This window comes from Canis lupus, chromosome 31 (assembly GCF_048164855.1).
Source record: "Canis lupus baileyi chromosome 31, mCanLup2.hap1, whole genome shotgun sequence".
NCBI lineage: Eukaryota > Metazoa > Chordata > Mammalia > Carnivora > Canidae > Canis > Canis lupus.
The window spans coordinates 32,465,973-32,480,497 of record NC_132868.1 but is presented as its reverse complement, the minus strand read 5'-3'; positions in this window follow the sequence as shown (position 1 = coordinate 32,480,497).

The following is a 14,525-nucleotide window of genomic DNA, read 5'->3' as shown; positions in this document are numbered from 1 at the left end:
CTCATAGTATTACATTATTTTAAGTTTCTATGTTCTACCGCACTGATCCTTCCTTTGCTTAATGGAACCTCAATACTTCACCATTGAACCTTTCACATGTTCCTTTCTCTGTCTGAGATGCATTTTCCCTCCCTCCATGTGTTTATTTGTTATTATTCCTTCATATCACAGTTTAATTTCTCCAGGGAACCTTTCCTTGTTCTCCAAAAATAGGTCTTTCCCCCTCTCAAGGCACTGTGTGCTTTATCTTCCTAGATTTTACTTTGTTGTAATTACAATATTGCATATTTGTGATTTTCTTAACATCTGCCCAATAAAGAACTCTAAGTTCCATGAGAACAGAAATAGTGTTGCATATTGAACCTTGAGAATAGAAAGTCCTTAATAAATATTTGCATATTAATGGATTGATTGATATAAGTGGTAGAAGGATTTGTTGATATTCTTTATTCTACCCCAAATTAAATTTCTTCTCTCTTTATCTATCCTCTGGGATCTATAAGGTATTATTTCCTTGTCAACTTGCTCCTTTGGTTGAAGCTTTTTCTTTCAAATTTTCTCTCTATAAGTCACTTTCATTTAACATTTAATATGCTTAAATACTCTCCCATGAAAAATAATAATAATAATAAGAGAACAAAATACTTTCTTCAATCCTAAATGACTTGTAGATATCTCTCTACCTCTTTCACTGAGGAGTTTTTCAGCAGGGAATATATACATATAATTTATATATATATGGTGATATATGATATATATAAACACATGTGTCTATATCATGTATAATAATTAATATATATTTAATTAAATATATGTTTTCTTAAATATATATTAATTTTATATCATAAATATGTATAGATGTATAAAATGTAAATATATTAATTAAATATATATTTAACTAAATATATATTTAATATATAAAATATATATCATATATAACATTTTTATCATAGAATATATAATATCTGTATCTGTAGCAAAGAGTAAAGTGCTATCTATTAGAGATGAATATTTTGTTGCCTGGATAAATGAATTAATACATGAAGGAAAGTTTAATGGTAAGGAAACCATGGAAGTAGGAATATGGTTAATTTGGTTTACAGGGATGATTTTAATTTTTCTGAGATTGAAGATTTTTCCAACCATGGAAATAAATGAAAGGTAGACAAGGGGTATCCATGAGTATATTTGACCTCAAAATTATGACCTCTGTATTTCTTTCAAATTATAAGGTAACTATTTAACTATGTTGGGAGGGGGGAATACAATTTGTTTTTCATCAGAATGAGTTGAGTGGGTAGCATCTAAATGGAGAAATAATTTTTGTCTTAAGGCTCTAGGACTAATATTATGGTGGTAAAATGAAATTGAAATGTCTTACAGGCTTTTCAAAGGAAAACATGAAAGGATGTTATTATCAGATACATATGTGTTTCAAAGGAGAGGAAAGATTTAAAAAAATAAATTGCAGGTTCCAGATAGATATAAGAGAGAGAATAATGGTATAAAGAAATGGAGGTGTCCAAAGAAAGTGTGTATTTTTGGAGGAAAATATAATGTTTGTCTGCTAGGTTTGAAGTGACAATATAATTATTTCTATTTTGCTTCTTGACCCTATCAGGTCTAAGAATAAATGTAGTATGTGGTAAGCATAGAACCCAACTGATGGGAGGAGAGGAGCACAGGCTCCACTGTTTGGGGCTGTGTCATAATGATCACAGAGGGACAGTTAATCCAATTAGTTAAATGAAGGTTGCTTAATAGAGCTACTTCTGTATAGCTTTTCTTAATTCTACTCTCTTTTCTACCTGGGAATTTCTCATTCCTTTTTTAAAATTTAATTTACATATTACCTCATCCAGGAGAGCTTCTGACATTACCAGACATGCAATGTTCTCTTGCATTACTTGTAGTTTTTAAGCCTCGGAATAATCAATGCATTATTTGCTCCGCCATTGCCAAAGTTTCTGTGATCTCCAAAGTACAGGGATTGTATTCTGTTCATCATTGTATCCCACTGACTGGCACAAGACTGTTTTTACACTAAGAGATAATTAATGATTGTTTTGTAGTTAGTGAATGTTTCACATATTAATGTATGTTAGATAAAGGCTGGGTCATATCTCAAGAAATCAAATGTTAAAATGAAGTAAACATGAAGGAAAGGCAATTGAATGTTTCAGTGAATAATGGATATTTGAGTGAATGTGGTATGCTAAGAGAAAATGTAAAAGAAACCAAAAGTTTGAAGGAAAGAAGGATTGAAAGCTAAGCTTTCATTTACGCTTACATTGTTGGGTGGTATATAGGATCGGTACTTAGGAAAGTCATCATAAAATTGTCCAGAGACACGGGAAATAGGAGGAAAACAGAAGGAGGCACTATTCTTATTCCTGTAACTAACAAGCATCTTTTGACAGTTGGCTCTTACAGGTCTTGATGAGGCTGTGGGTTATATAGAAGTAAAGAAACCTTGATTCCAATGTATATAATATTTAAGGAATTAAAATTTAATGAAAAGAAATACTTATATTGCTTGAGTCTTTAATCATAGAGACTGGTCAAATATTCAAGAAAAAGTTCAAATTTATGAGTCAATCAAATATATAAACCAAAAAAATGCCCAAATTAATCCCCCCAAATAAACATAAACTAATAGATAATATCAGATATAATACTTAAAATGCTTTAGAAGCAGCATAGCATGGATGGACACTGACCAAATAGAAAAGACCCAGGCCAGTTTATCCAACTGGAGCATATCCACTCTTTAATAGACCTGGATACAACACATTCTTCCTGATAGACACTAATTTATTTTCACTTCTTCAAAAATGTTTGGAATAATTTCAGAGTCTATTCTTTGAAGAATTAAATTCTTAGCATTCAGTGTCTTCTTTATTTAGCCAATTATTCTATTCTTCTCCTAAGCCAGGTGTTTAGTCACCTACTTAGATTTTGTATTTTCAGCAGTTTTTTAATAATGCTGACTTTTCAGAGTTTTTCACTGTAATTTAAATTACAATTTTCACCAATATTTCTTTTCAGCATTATAATGTGCTTAGTGATATTAAGAAATATAATTGCTCTTTGGCTGAAAATGCATGGTCCAATAAATATGAAGACAGTTTTATACTGCGCTGTCAAAAACAGCTTTTGAACTATAACTACAAGTATATATTTTTTCAAAAATTTTTATATAATGCAGTGATGTGTATGTGTGTGTATTCTCTCTTTATCAACAATATAATCTAGGGGTATCTTTCCAATGTGACATACATTGTCTTATTTTTCTATTTGTAAACATGGATTGAATAGATTTCCCTTATTTCTTTTTTTTCAATTCCTTCAAAAGAATAGACAAAATCTTTCAAACTGACTTAGGCTAAATGCAAGCTCTTATTAAAATATATGCTTTTGAGTAAAATAGTAAGTAATTGAATGAAAAGATGAAAACATGAATTCTACTAAATAAAAATTTTAAAATTCATGCTACTAACCAACCCCACGCAATGGTCTATTTAGATTTACTAATCCTTCACTCATTCAATCATTCAAATTGTGTTTATTGAGCACTTATGAGCCAAGTATTGTTCTAGACAAAAGATAAAGTTCCAACTCTCGTGGCATTCATATTCTAGTAATATTCTATTAAGAGGACACAGTACAAATACATCAATGCACATTCAGATTATAAGAAGTTGACAAAGAGGTGGTAGACAGTCTCTAGGATGGCACCCAATGATCCCTGTGTCTTGTTACTCACGCGCCTGTGTATCCCCTCCCTGGCTGTGTAGTTTGATACATTCCGTAAATCATTACAATAATTGAATATAGCATGCAGTACATTATTATCATTAGCATAAAGCAGAAATGACGGTATGTCACTTCCAAGATTAAGTTTAAAAGACTCCACAGCTCCTGCTTGGGTATGCTATACCCTCTCTCTAGGATGACTTGGCTCTGGAAAGTCAGCTGCTATAACGTATATATGCTTTCAAAACTTGTAGAGGACCATGAGGCAAGAAACTAAAATCTTTGGCCAACAGCCAGTGAAATTAAGCTCACCAGCAACCACATGAGTGACCTTGAAAGTAGATCTCCTCCAAATCAGACCTTTAGACGAGGCTGCAGTCCTTGCAGTTTGTAACTTCACAAGAGACCTTGAACCTAAACCAACTAGCTAAGTGGCTCCCAGATTCCTGACCCATAGACCCTGTGAGGTAATGAATGTTGTTTAAGTTACTAAATTTGGGGGTAGTTTGTAATGCAGGAATAGACTAATTAATTAGTCATAGATAATTAGGGCTAGGGTTAATTAATTAGTCTAATTAGTAATAGATAATTATGCAATTGTCTACTTAATTAGAGTTTAATTTTTCTGATTATAAAGGTAATGTATATTTCTCAGATAAAGTTTAAACATTACAGATTATGTTAATAACTGCATCCACAAGATGAGTTTGTTGATTATTTCACCAGAATTTTTGTTTATTCATCTTCTAACACATGATACATGTTCATTTATTTGACCCCAAATAAAAGTGGATCATGTTATATATTCTATTATTAAATTTCCCATTTTACAAGTATCCTGAACAATTCATATAGATATAACTCATTTTTTTTCCAAATACTCTACTATGATCAATTCTATGGGTAAACCATGATAGGATTTAAAATCTTCTGTCCTGATAAAAATTTGGACTGACTTTATTTTATATAACAATACAATATTTTGTGAAATTTTGCAAGTGTTTCTTGAACAAAATATAAATCATATTATTTAGAAAACAGTGGATTTATAAGTTGTACCTTGAAAAATGAAAGAGTGAATTCAGTTAGCCAGTTTGGAGATTTAAGTTTTTTAAAAAAAGTGTTTTTAAATATTGAATTAATCAATTTAATTGAAATGACCAAATTATTAAAGACAGTAAAATGTATAAATATTTTAATCTAAATTATGTACTTTTCCTTAGCAGAATAGTAGTTGATTAATTAACATTTTGATTAAAATATTTAATAAACTTATAGTTCATTTTTTATTTGTCTGCAACCTCACTTTCCCATCCAGTTCAAAAATAAAATCTAGGGGATCCCTGGGTGGCTCAGCGGTTTAGCACCTGCCTTCGGCCCAGGGCATGGCCCTGGAGTCCTGAGATTGAGTCCCACATCAGGCTCCCTGCATGGAGCCTGCTTCTCCCTCTGCCTGTGTCTCTGCCTCTCTCTCTCTCTCTCTCTGTCTCTCATGAATAAATAAATAAAATCTTAAACAAACAAACAAACAAACAAGCAAACAAAAATAAAATCTGTATCTAATGGGTAAAAATCACAGGTAGGCTAAGTTACCTTAAAAAAAAAGATGGCTATAGCATTAGCTGAATTTAATATAAATTGTTTTAAAATGTAAAAATATTAAATATATTATGCCAGTTGAAAATGGGATGGTTAATCAACCCATAGAAAAAATAGAATTTTGGAGTAAAGTGTAAACAATGTCTACCTGATTTTTTAGAAAAGGAAGAATTAGCTTCCCTCTTTGAGCTGTTTGAATCATTGATGAGTTACAAGAGATAGAGATTATTGCAGCAGCCTATTTTATCCTATGCCGCTAAGTATTTAATTGGTCTAACCGGGACAAAGTCCTCTACAACTCCCCAAATACCTGCAGGAATTTCCACATTCACAGCCCTTTTCCTAATAGGCAATATGACTAATTCTGGCCAATTGGTTGAAAGTTGGAATTGTGAGTGTCACTTTCAAGTGACTATTTTATAATCACTGTTCATACTTCCACATTGCCAGGAGAAATGAACTCTTCTTAAATTAAATTCCTGAGATTTTAGGGTATAACATGTGACTATAGCATAAACTAGCCTATCTGCTTAGTGCACTAATTCACCTTATAATAATCTTCTATTCACTGAACAAACAATATAGTTTTGTTCTGCCCATATCCTAATGATCAAGAAAGGATGTGTGATGAGGCCAACATGAATATTCTTATAAATGTGACAGGTACATGTCCCATTGTCAAATAGATTGGTAGTAGGATTTTGTGTATCCGTCTTCTTATTTTGGTTAATTTTAGTCTGTCAAAAAAGATAACTATTTCTTCTAGATTAAAAATAAAGTTTGGGATAAATAAAGTTTAGGCTCTAAGCCTAAAATACTGAGTTCCTGGGACTGAAATACAGTACTTTCTCCGTGAATAGTGCCCTGCACTTGTACATACACTCCCCTCCATCCTGGTAAAATCTTTTGATATACTTTCATTCTGCCACTGTGCTTGTATTCTTCATTTAACCACTTTTTGCAGTATACATTTAGAAAAACATACATAAAAATCAGAGAAGGGTGTGCATAGAGATAAAATAAATAACATTTTTATAGCGACATAAAAAGAAATACCACTTTCTTTTATCCCAGTAGCACTAAATATAATTCCACATGCTTAAGAGTTTAGACTCTTGCCCTCAAAATGCTATAAAAGCACCAACCTCAGAAATGATTCAAGAGTGTAACAACACAGTTCATCTTTATGTTTAACCTTTTTTCTTGGTACAATTTAAGAACACTTTCATATGTTCTGTTTTTGGTTCAAATAGAATTTTTAGTAACTCATTCCTCAGGATTCTCCTTTATAAGCCAACCACCTTTTTTTTTTTTCTTTTAAAGCCTTCTTTATATATCTTATTTTCCAGGCCATTTAATATTATCGTCACTCATGGCTGCACTCCCTGGATTCTTTCCAGGTTTTTTTTCTTCCTTAAAATTTATACCATAAAATCTTAGAATAATCAAAACTCGATACAAATTTAAAAATCTCCATGTTTATTGATATACCTGCCAGTCAATGGCCCAACACTATTTTTGCAAATAAAATTAAGGCATAAAATATTGCATCACTCACATATAATGATGATTGCTTTAAAAAAAGTAGTACCAATAACATGGTACCACAGTAATGCTATATTCCATTTTTTCACTAATTTCAGAGTATCTAAAATACACTGAAACGTGGTTAGTGATTTTGTTAACTGATTAAATTCGACATGTGTTTACGGACATGCCAAGTAAATGCAAGACATGTTGTTTTATTTTATTTTATTTTATTTTAAAGATTTTACTTATTTATTCATGACAGACAGACAGAGAGAGAGAGAGAGAGGCAGAGACACAAGCAGAGGGAGGGGGAGAGAAGCAGGCTCCATGCAGAGAGCCCGACGTCGGACTCGATCCCGGGTCTCCAGGATCACGCCCTGGGCCGAAAGCAGCGCCAAACCGCTGGGCCACCAGGGCTGCCCAAGATATTCATTTTAAGTACCTTTTTGTTCTATGTAGTTTGACTAATATTTTAGAGTAAAATTCCTAAGCTTTTTTATTTTAAATAGATTACTTAATTTAATTTTTTTTTTAAAATAACTGACTTACTCTGTCGGAATTTTTTATCTGGCTTTTATTTTTCTCTTATTTCTTATTTTAATTTTCTGTGAAAGTGTCTAGCACAGATAATTGTGTTTTGAATTTTAACCCATTCACAAAGTTATATGTGTTTATTTCACAAAATCAAAATCTTTTTAACAACCAGATCCCAACTTAAAGCCCTGCACAACTAATTGCTTCTTAGACTTGGATTAATAGGTCATATAGATCAAGAACTAGATTACAGGTCTACAAATTAAGCTTTTAGTAAACATTTTAGGGGGAGATATTCACATGATTCTGTTCTCAGGCTCCAAAATAGTGTTTCCCAAAGTTTCCTTGTAGAACATTAGTTCCTCAACATGTTTTTTTCAGAAATAGCCTCCAAGGTCAATTAAGTTTGAGAAACAGGGCCTGCAGAACACCACTTAAGAGATTTAAAATGTTCAGGAATATATTCAAGACTCTGAGGAAGCCTGAAGCAAACAAAGCTATCTAATTTTTTAGCAACCAATTTGACCACATAGCTGTTTATATGTAAGAACATGTGTGTACACAATTCTATTAATATTCTGTGGAATGTGTGCAAATCAATGTTCTAAAAGCAGCAGCTTGCAAAGTCTGTCTCTTGACCAGTGATTCTCAACAGCGGTCTACAGACATTTTGGGGATGGCCAAGTCCTTTGTTGGGGGCAAGGACTGCTGTCTGTGCCTTTCAGGACGTTTACCAGCATCCAGAATTCTACCCACCAGATGCCAGTAGCAATAAAAAATATCTCCAGGGGCGCCTGGGTGACGCAGTAGATTAAGCATCAGATTCTTGGTTTCGTTTAGGTTGTAATCTGAGTCTTGAGATGGAGCCTTGAAGCGGGCTCCAGCTCAGTGCAGAAGTCTGCTTAATGATTCTCTAGAGGAAGCTCTACTTCTTTCCTTCTCCCCCTCCCCACCAACTCGAAATAAATAAATAAATCGTTTTAAAAAAATCTCCAAATATTGTCAAATGTACCCACAGGGGCAAAATTGCCCCCATTTGAGAACTATCAATACAATTTTTTTCCACTCAGGTTAGATCTCACTGAAGGGAGTTGGGAACATTGCAATGAGAATTTGGGTAGATGAGCTGAGAATAAAAGGCAAGATGATAAGAAGATGGTAAATCCTCATGGTAATGGCTTGCTGAGTTCTGAGGAATGAGGTGTGTGATTCTTTGTCTGTTCTTCATGTTCGTGAGTGTGCCTATCTAAAACGATTGCACTTCATACCCAAAGCACAGAAAATCAATTTGTCTTTTAAGCTTTATAGTTTTGCTCACCCTCCTACCGGGTAAATATTTAAGGATTCCCTGGACCTCTTCTTAACTCACTTGTACAGTCTACCTGGATAATCTTAACTACTGGCATGGCTTCAAGTAACACTAGAGTCTGATACATCTAAGCTGGTGTGTCACCAATCCTGACTTTTATCCTTTTAACAGAAATTTCCATCTGAATTGAAAACTTCAAACTTAGTATCTTATTCCCTAAAGTCTGTTTAGGGAATCTTCAATCTGTCTAGGCATCACCATCGTCCTGGTCATGCAGAATAGGAATGAGAAGCTGAGGCGAGTTCCAGTCCATCCTCACCTGTTCCAGTGTGTGCTGGCTCCCCCCTCCACACCTGTCTGCCCTCCCCAACTCACTGCACTGCTGACTGCAGACTCCAGCTTCTGGAGATGGAAGCTTCACATTGGCTTCATCAGCTTCCACCTCGGTTCACTCAAATCTCTGCAAGAAGTCTTAATATATCATTCTGAGTGATTCTGTTTCTTTAATGGAATTAGGACTCTCTCATCCTGATTCTAAGTTCTCGTTCATCAACCTCTTCTCTATTGAGGAGTCAAATTGTCCTCTCTCATCTTTTGTCCATGTCTCATATCTTTCACCTTCATTTTTTCATCCTGCCTTTATCAATCCTCTGTCTGGTCATCCAGTCACCAGGCTCAAATTCCTTGTTGACAAGGTCCTCAGTACTATCTTTCTAAAAAGTGACTGTCCATTCACTTGTCATTCATTCACATGTACAAAAAATTAAGAAGCATTCACTGTATACCAGGTCCCATCACGTATATTGCAGATGAAGTAACAAAAAGGACAACCATAACTTCTCTCATAGGGTCTACAGAGTCATGAGGGAGAGAGGCAAACAGGAAATAAGCTTAATGAAATCAGTATAAGTGATAAGTGCTTGGAGAGAAAGAAAGGTGATGAGCTAGAGCAGAAGGAGAGGACTGAGGAGAGGCACATTCTGGATAATGCTGGCTGGGGAGGCCCATCAAGGAGGGCTCTTTAGGCTGAAGCCTGAGAAAAAAACACACCTATCAGGATTTGACTGAAGAAACAGAATCATTGTGGGTGAAAAATAAGGGATTTCTTAAAGGCATTGGGAATAATATGTGTAAAATCTCTGAAGCAATCGTGTTTGGTACAATTGATGAACTGCAGAACAAAGTGGTGGGACAATAGTAAAAAAGCAGGAGAAGATCTGGGGATTAAAGAAATAGGCAGGGTTGAGATTTTGCAATGTCACTTAGGCTGTGTAGTTAGAAAATGGTCACCATTTCCTTCAGAGTCTTCTGTTGTCTTTCACAATAAACCCAAGTTTCTTAACTTTGCATCCCAGCTGCTAAACTGGGGTTACCACATCTAGCTGAAGTGGGAATTGCCTAGAGTGATCATAAAAATCCTATTCTTGGGCTTCACTGCCTGAGATTATATTTTTAATTGGTCTGAGCCGGATCCTAGTAACTGCTGAATTAGAATTGCATAGAAATGGCTCACACCAGTGTATTTATGAGTATTTTAATTTTCATTTAGCAGTTACCCATTCCTTACCTGGGGCCATGAGAGATGAAAAGTTAAGATAATAAAACAATTAATTAGAGGTAGACAATAGAGCTTTTTGCATGATAACCAACTGGAATTTGGCCAGTAGCTGCTTGTATTCCTAACAGAGAAGGGCACTAGATGACTCTTTCCATTTGCAATGACTAACAGAGCTCAGGTCACTTTTTTTATCTCCCTCTCCTTACCCCTAGGTTTGAATGATGTGACTCTGCCTCCTGCCTTATACTCTTAGCTTCCACACTCTCCTAAGAAATTGAAATAAGGCTGAATTTGATTTATGAGAATCATGAAATTTAGTTCATCCTCTACTAGACTCCTAGATGTAACTAGTATTGAAATAGAAAAATTCCTTGGTAACGTAACAAAACCTCCCTTCCTCTTTCCCGCACATTAAGACACAACAAAGGGATAATGAATAGAAGAAGAAAAAAGGATAGGATTAATTTTTAGTTTTCCACTCCAAGTTTTATGTTTTGGTGAGGACTAGTTGCCTCCATTTTCCTATTTTCCTTTTCTCTTCCAATAAAGAAATGCATGTATTTATGGTTTAGTTAATGCAAAATGATTTAATTTTAATTTTAATTTTTTTTTATTTTTATTTCATTTAGCTTCATGATTTTATTTGAATTCCAATCAGTTAACATACAGTGTAATGTTAGTTTCAGATGTAGAATTTAGTGATTGAACCCTTCCATACAGCACCTGATGCTCATCACAAGTGCCCTACTTAATCCCCATCACCTACTTCACCCACGCCCTTCCACTTCAGCAACCCTCAGGTTGTTCTCTATAGTTAAGAGTCTGTTTTATGGCTTGCCTCCCTCGTTTTTTTTTTTTTAACCTTATATTCATCTGTTACATCTCTTAAATTTCACATGAGTGAAATCATATGGTATTTGTCTGACTAATTTTGCTTAGCATAATACATTCTAGCTCCATGCACGTCATGGCAAAGGGTAAGATTTCATTCTTTTTTATTGCTGAATAATATTCCATTATATAATATGTGCATATGTATACCACTTTTTTATGCATTCATCAGTTGATGGACATTTGAGCTCTTTCCATAATTTAGCTATTGTTGACAAGGCTGTTCTAACCATTGGGGAGCATGTATTCAAATCAGTAGTTTTGTATCCTTTGGATAAATACCTAGTGGTGCAATTGTTGGGTTGTAGGATAGTTCTATTTTTAGCTCTCTGGGGAAAAAGTCTGTATTCCCATCAACAGTGTAAGAGGGATCCCCTTTCTCTACATCCTTGCCAACACCTGTTGTTTTCTGTGTTGTTAACTCTAGTCATTCTGACAGGTATAAGGTGATATCTCATAGTTTTGATTTGTATTTCCCTGATGATCCGTGATGTTGAGCATCTTTTCAAGCGTCTGTTGGCCATCCGGATGTCTTCTTTGGAAAAATGTCTATTCTGTCTATTTCTTAACTGGATTATGTTTCTCTGGGATGTTGAGTTTGATAAGTTCTTTATAGATTTTGGATACTAACCCTTTATCAAGTATGTCATTTGCAAATATCTTCTCCCATTCTGTAGGTTGCCTTTCAGTTCTGTTTATTGTTTCCTTCACGTGCAGAAGCTTTTTATTTTGATGAAGCACCAGAGGTTCGTTTTTGCTTTTGTTTTTCTTGTCTCAGAGATGTATCTAAAAAGAATTTGCTATAGTCAATGTCAAAGAGGTTACTGCCTCTGTTCTCTTCTAGGATTTTGATGGTTTCCTGCCTCACATTTAGGTCTTTCATCCATTTTGAATTTATTTTTGAGTTTGGTATAAGAAGTGGTTCAGTTTCATTCTTCTGCTTGTTGCTGTCCAGTTTTCCCATCACCATTGTTGAAGAGACTTTTTTCCATTGGCTACTCTTTCCTACTCTGTCAGAGATCAGTGTACTATATAGTTGTAGGTCCATTTCTGGGTTTTCTAATCTGTCCCAATGATCTAGGTGTCTGTTTTTATGCCACAACCATACTGTCTTAATGAATAGCTTTGTAATATAGTTTTGAAGCCCAGAATTGCAATGCCTCCAGCTTTGCTTTACTCTCAAGATGGCTTTGGCTATTTGGGATCTTTTGTGGTTGCATACAAATTTTAGGATTGTTCTAGCTCTGCGAAAAATGCTGATAGCATTTTGATAGGGATTGCATTAAATGTGTAGATTATTTTGGGTAGTATAGACATTTTAACAATATTTGTTCTTTCAATACATGGTATGCAATGTTTTTTCATTTCTTTGTGTCTTCTTCAATTTCTTTCCTAAGTGTCCTATAGTTATTCTGTATATCTGTTACCTCCTTGGTTAGGTTTTTCCTAGGTATCTTATGGGTTTTGGTGCAATCATAAATGGGATGCATTCACTGATTTCTCTTTCTGCTGCTTCATTATTGGTGTATAAAAATGTGACAGATTTCTGTACATTGACTTTTATCCTGTGACTTTGCTCAATTCATATATTATTTCTCACAGTTTTTTGATGGAATCTTTCAGGTTTTCTACAGGATATATGTTGTCTATGAATAGTGAAAGTTTGTTTCTTCCTTGCCAATTTGAGTGTCTTTTATACCTTTTTGTTATCTGACTGCTGCGGCCAGGACTCCCAGTATTATGTTAAATAACAATAGTGAGGGTGGGCATCCCGTCTTGTTCCTGACCTTAGAGGAAAAGCTCGCAGTTTTCCCCCATTGCAGATGATAGTAGCTGTGGGTCTTTCATATATGGCCTTTAGGATGTTGATGTATGTTCCCTCTCCCTACTCTGTTGAGGCTTTTTTTTTATCAAGAATGGATGCTGTACTTTGCAAATGTTTTTCCTGTATTTATTGAGAGGACCATATGGTTCTTATCCTTTCTTTTACTAATGTAGTGTATCACATTGATTGCAAATATTAAACCACCTTTTCAACCCAGGAATAAATCCCACTTATTATGATGAATGATTCCTTTATGTACTATTGGATTCATTTTGTTAGTATTTCATTGAGAACTTTAGCATCCACGTTCGTCAGGGATATGGGCCTGTGATTCTTTGTATTCAAGTCTTTCATTTTGGAATCAAGGTAATGTTGGCCTCATAAAATGAGTTTGGAAGTTTCCTTCCATTTCTTTTTGAGAAGAATAAGTATTAACTCTTCTTAAATGTTTGGTAGAATTCTCCTGGAAAGACATCTAGCCCTGGACTTTTGTTTGTTGAAAGATTTTTGATTACTGATTCAATGTCTTTGCTGGTTATTGGTCTGCTCAAATTTTCTATTTTTCTTGTTTCAGTTTGGGTAGTTTATATGCTTCTAGGAATGTATCCATTTCTTCCAGATTGCCCAATTTGTTGGCATATAATTTTTCATAATATTCTCTTATAATTATATTTCTGTAGTGTTGGTCATGATCTCTCCTCTCTTATTCATACTTTTATTTATTTGGGTCCTTTCTCTTTTCTTTTTGGTAAGTCTGGCTAGGGGTTTATCAATTTTATATCTTTCAAAGAACCAGTTCTGGTTTCATAGATCTGTTCTATCGTGGGGGGTTTGTTTGTTTGTTTGTTTCTATACCATTTATTTCTGCTCTAATCTTTATTATTTCCCTTCATCTGCTGGCTTTAGGCTTCGCTTGTTGTTGTTCTTCTAGCTCCTTTAGACATAAGGTTAAGTTGTTTATTTGAGATTGTTCTTGCTTCTTGAGATAGGCCTGTATTGTTATATACTTTCCTTTTATGACTCCTTTTGCTGCATCCCAAAGTTTTGGACCATTATGTTTTCATTTTCATTTGCTTCCATGTATTTTTTAATCTCTTCTTTAATTTCTTGGTTGACCCATTCATTCTTTAGTAGGATGCCCTTTAGCCTCCAGATATTTGTGGTTTTTCCAATTTTTTCCTTGTGTTTGACTTCAAGTTTCATAGCATCATGGTCTGAAAATAAGCATGATATGATAGAAATCTCTTCTATTTGTTGAAGCTGGCTTTGTGATCTTCTCTGTGATCTACTGGGGTGAATGTCCATGTGCACTTGAAAAGAATGTGCATTCTGATGCTTTATAATGAAATGTTCTGAGTGTATCTGTCAAGTCCAGATGGCCCAGCCTTCACCATTTTCTACACCTTTCAAAACCTAACTCCCAATGATTCAAGTAACACTGAAGTCATCTTAGATTTAGTTACTTTACCAATTTTGTAGTAGATACTGTCACCAGGAGGAGAATATTCGATATGTAGATTTAT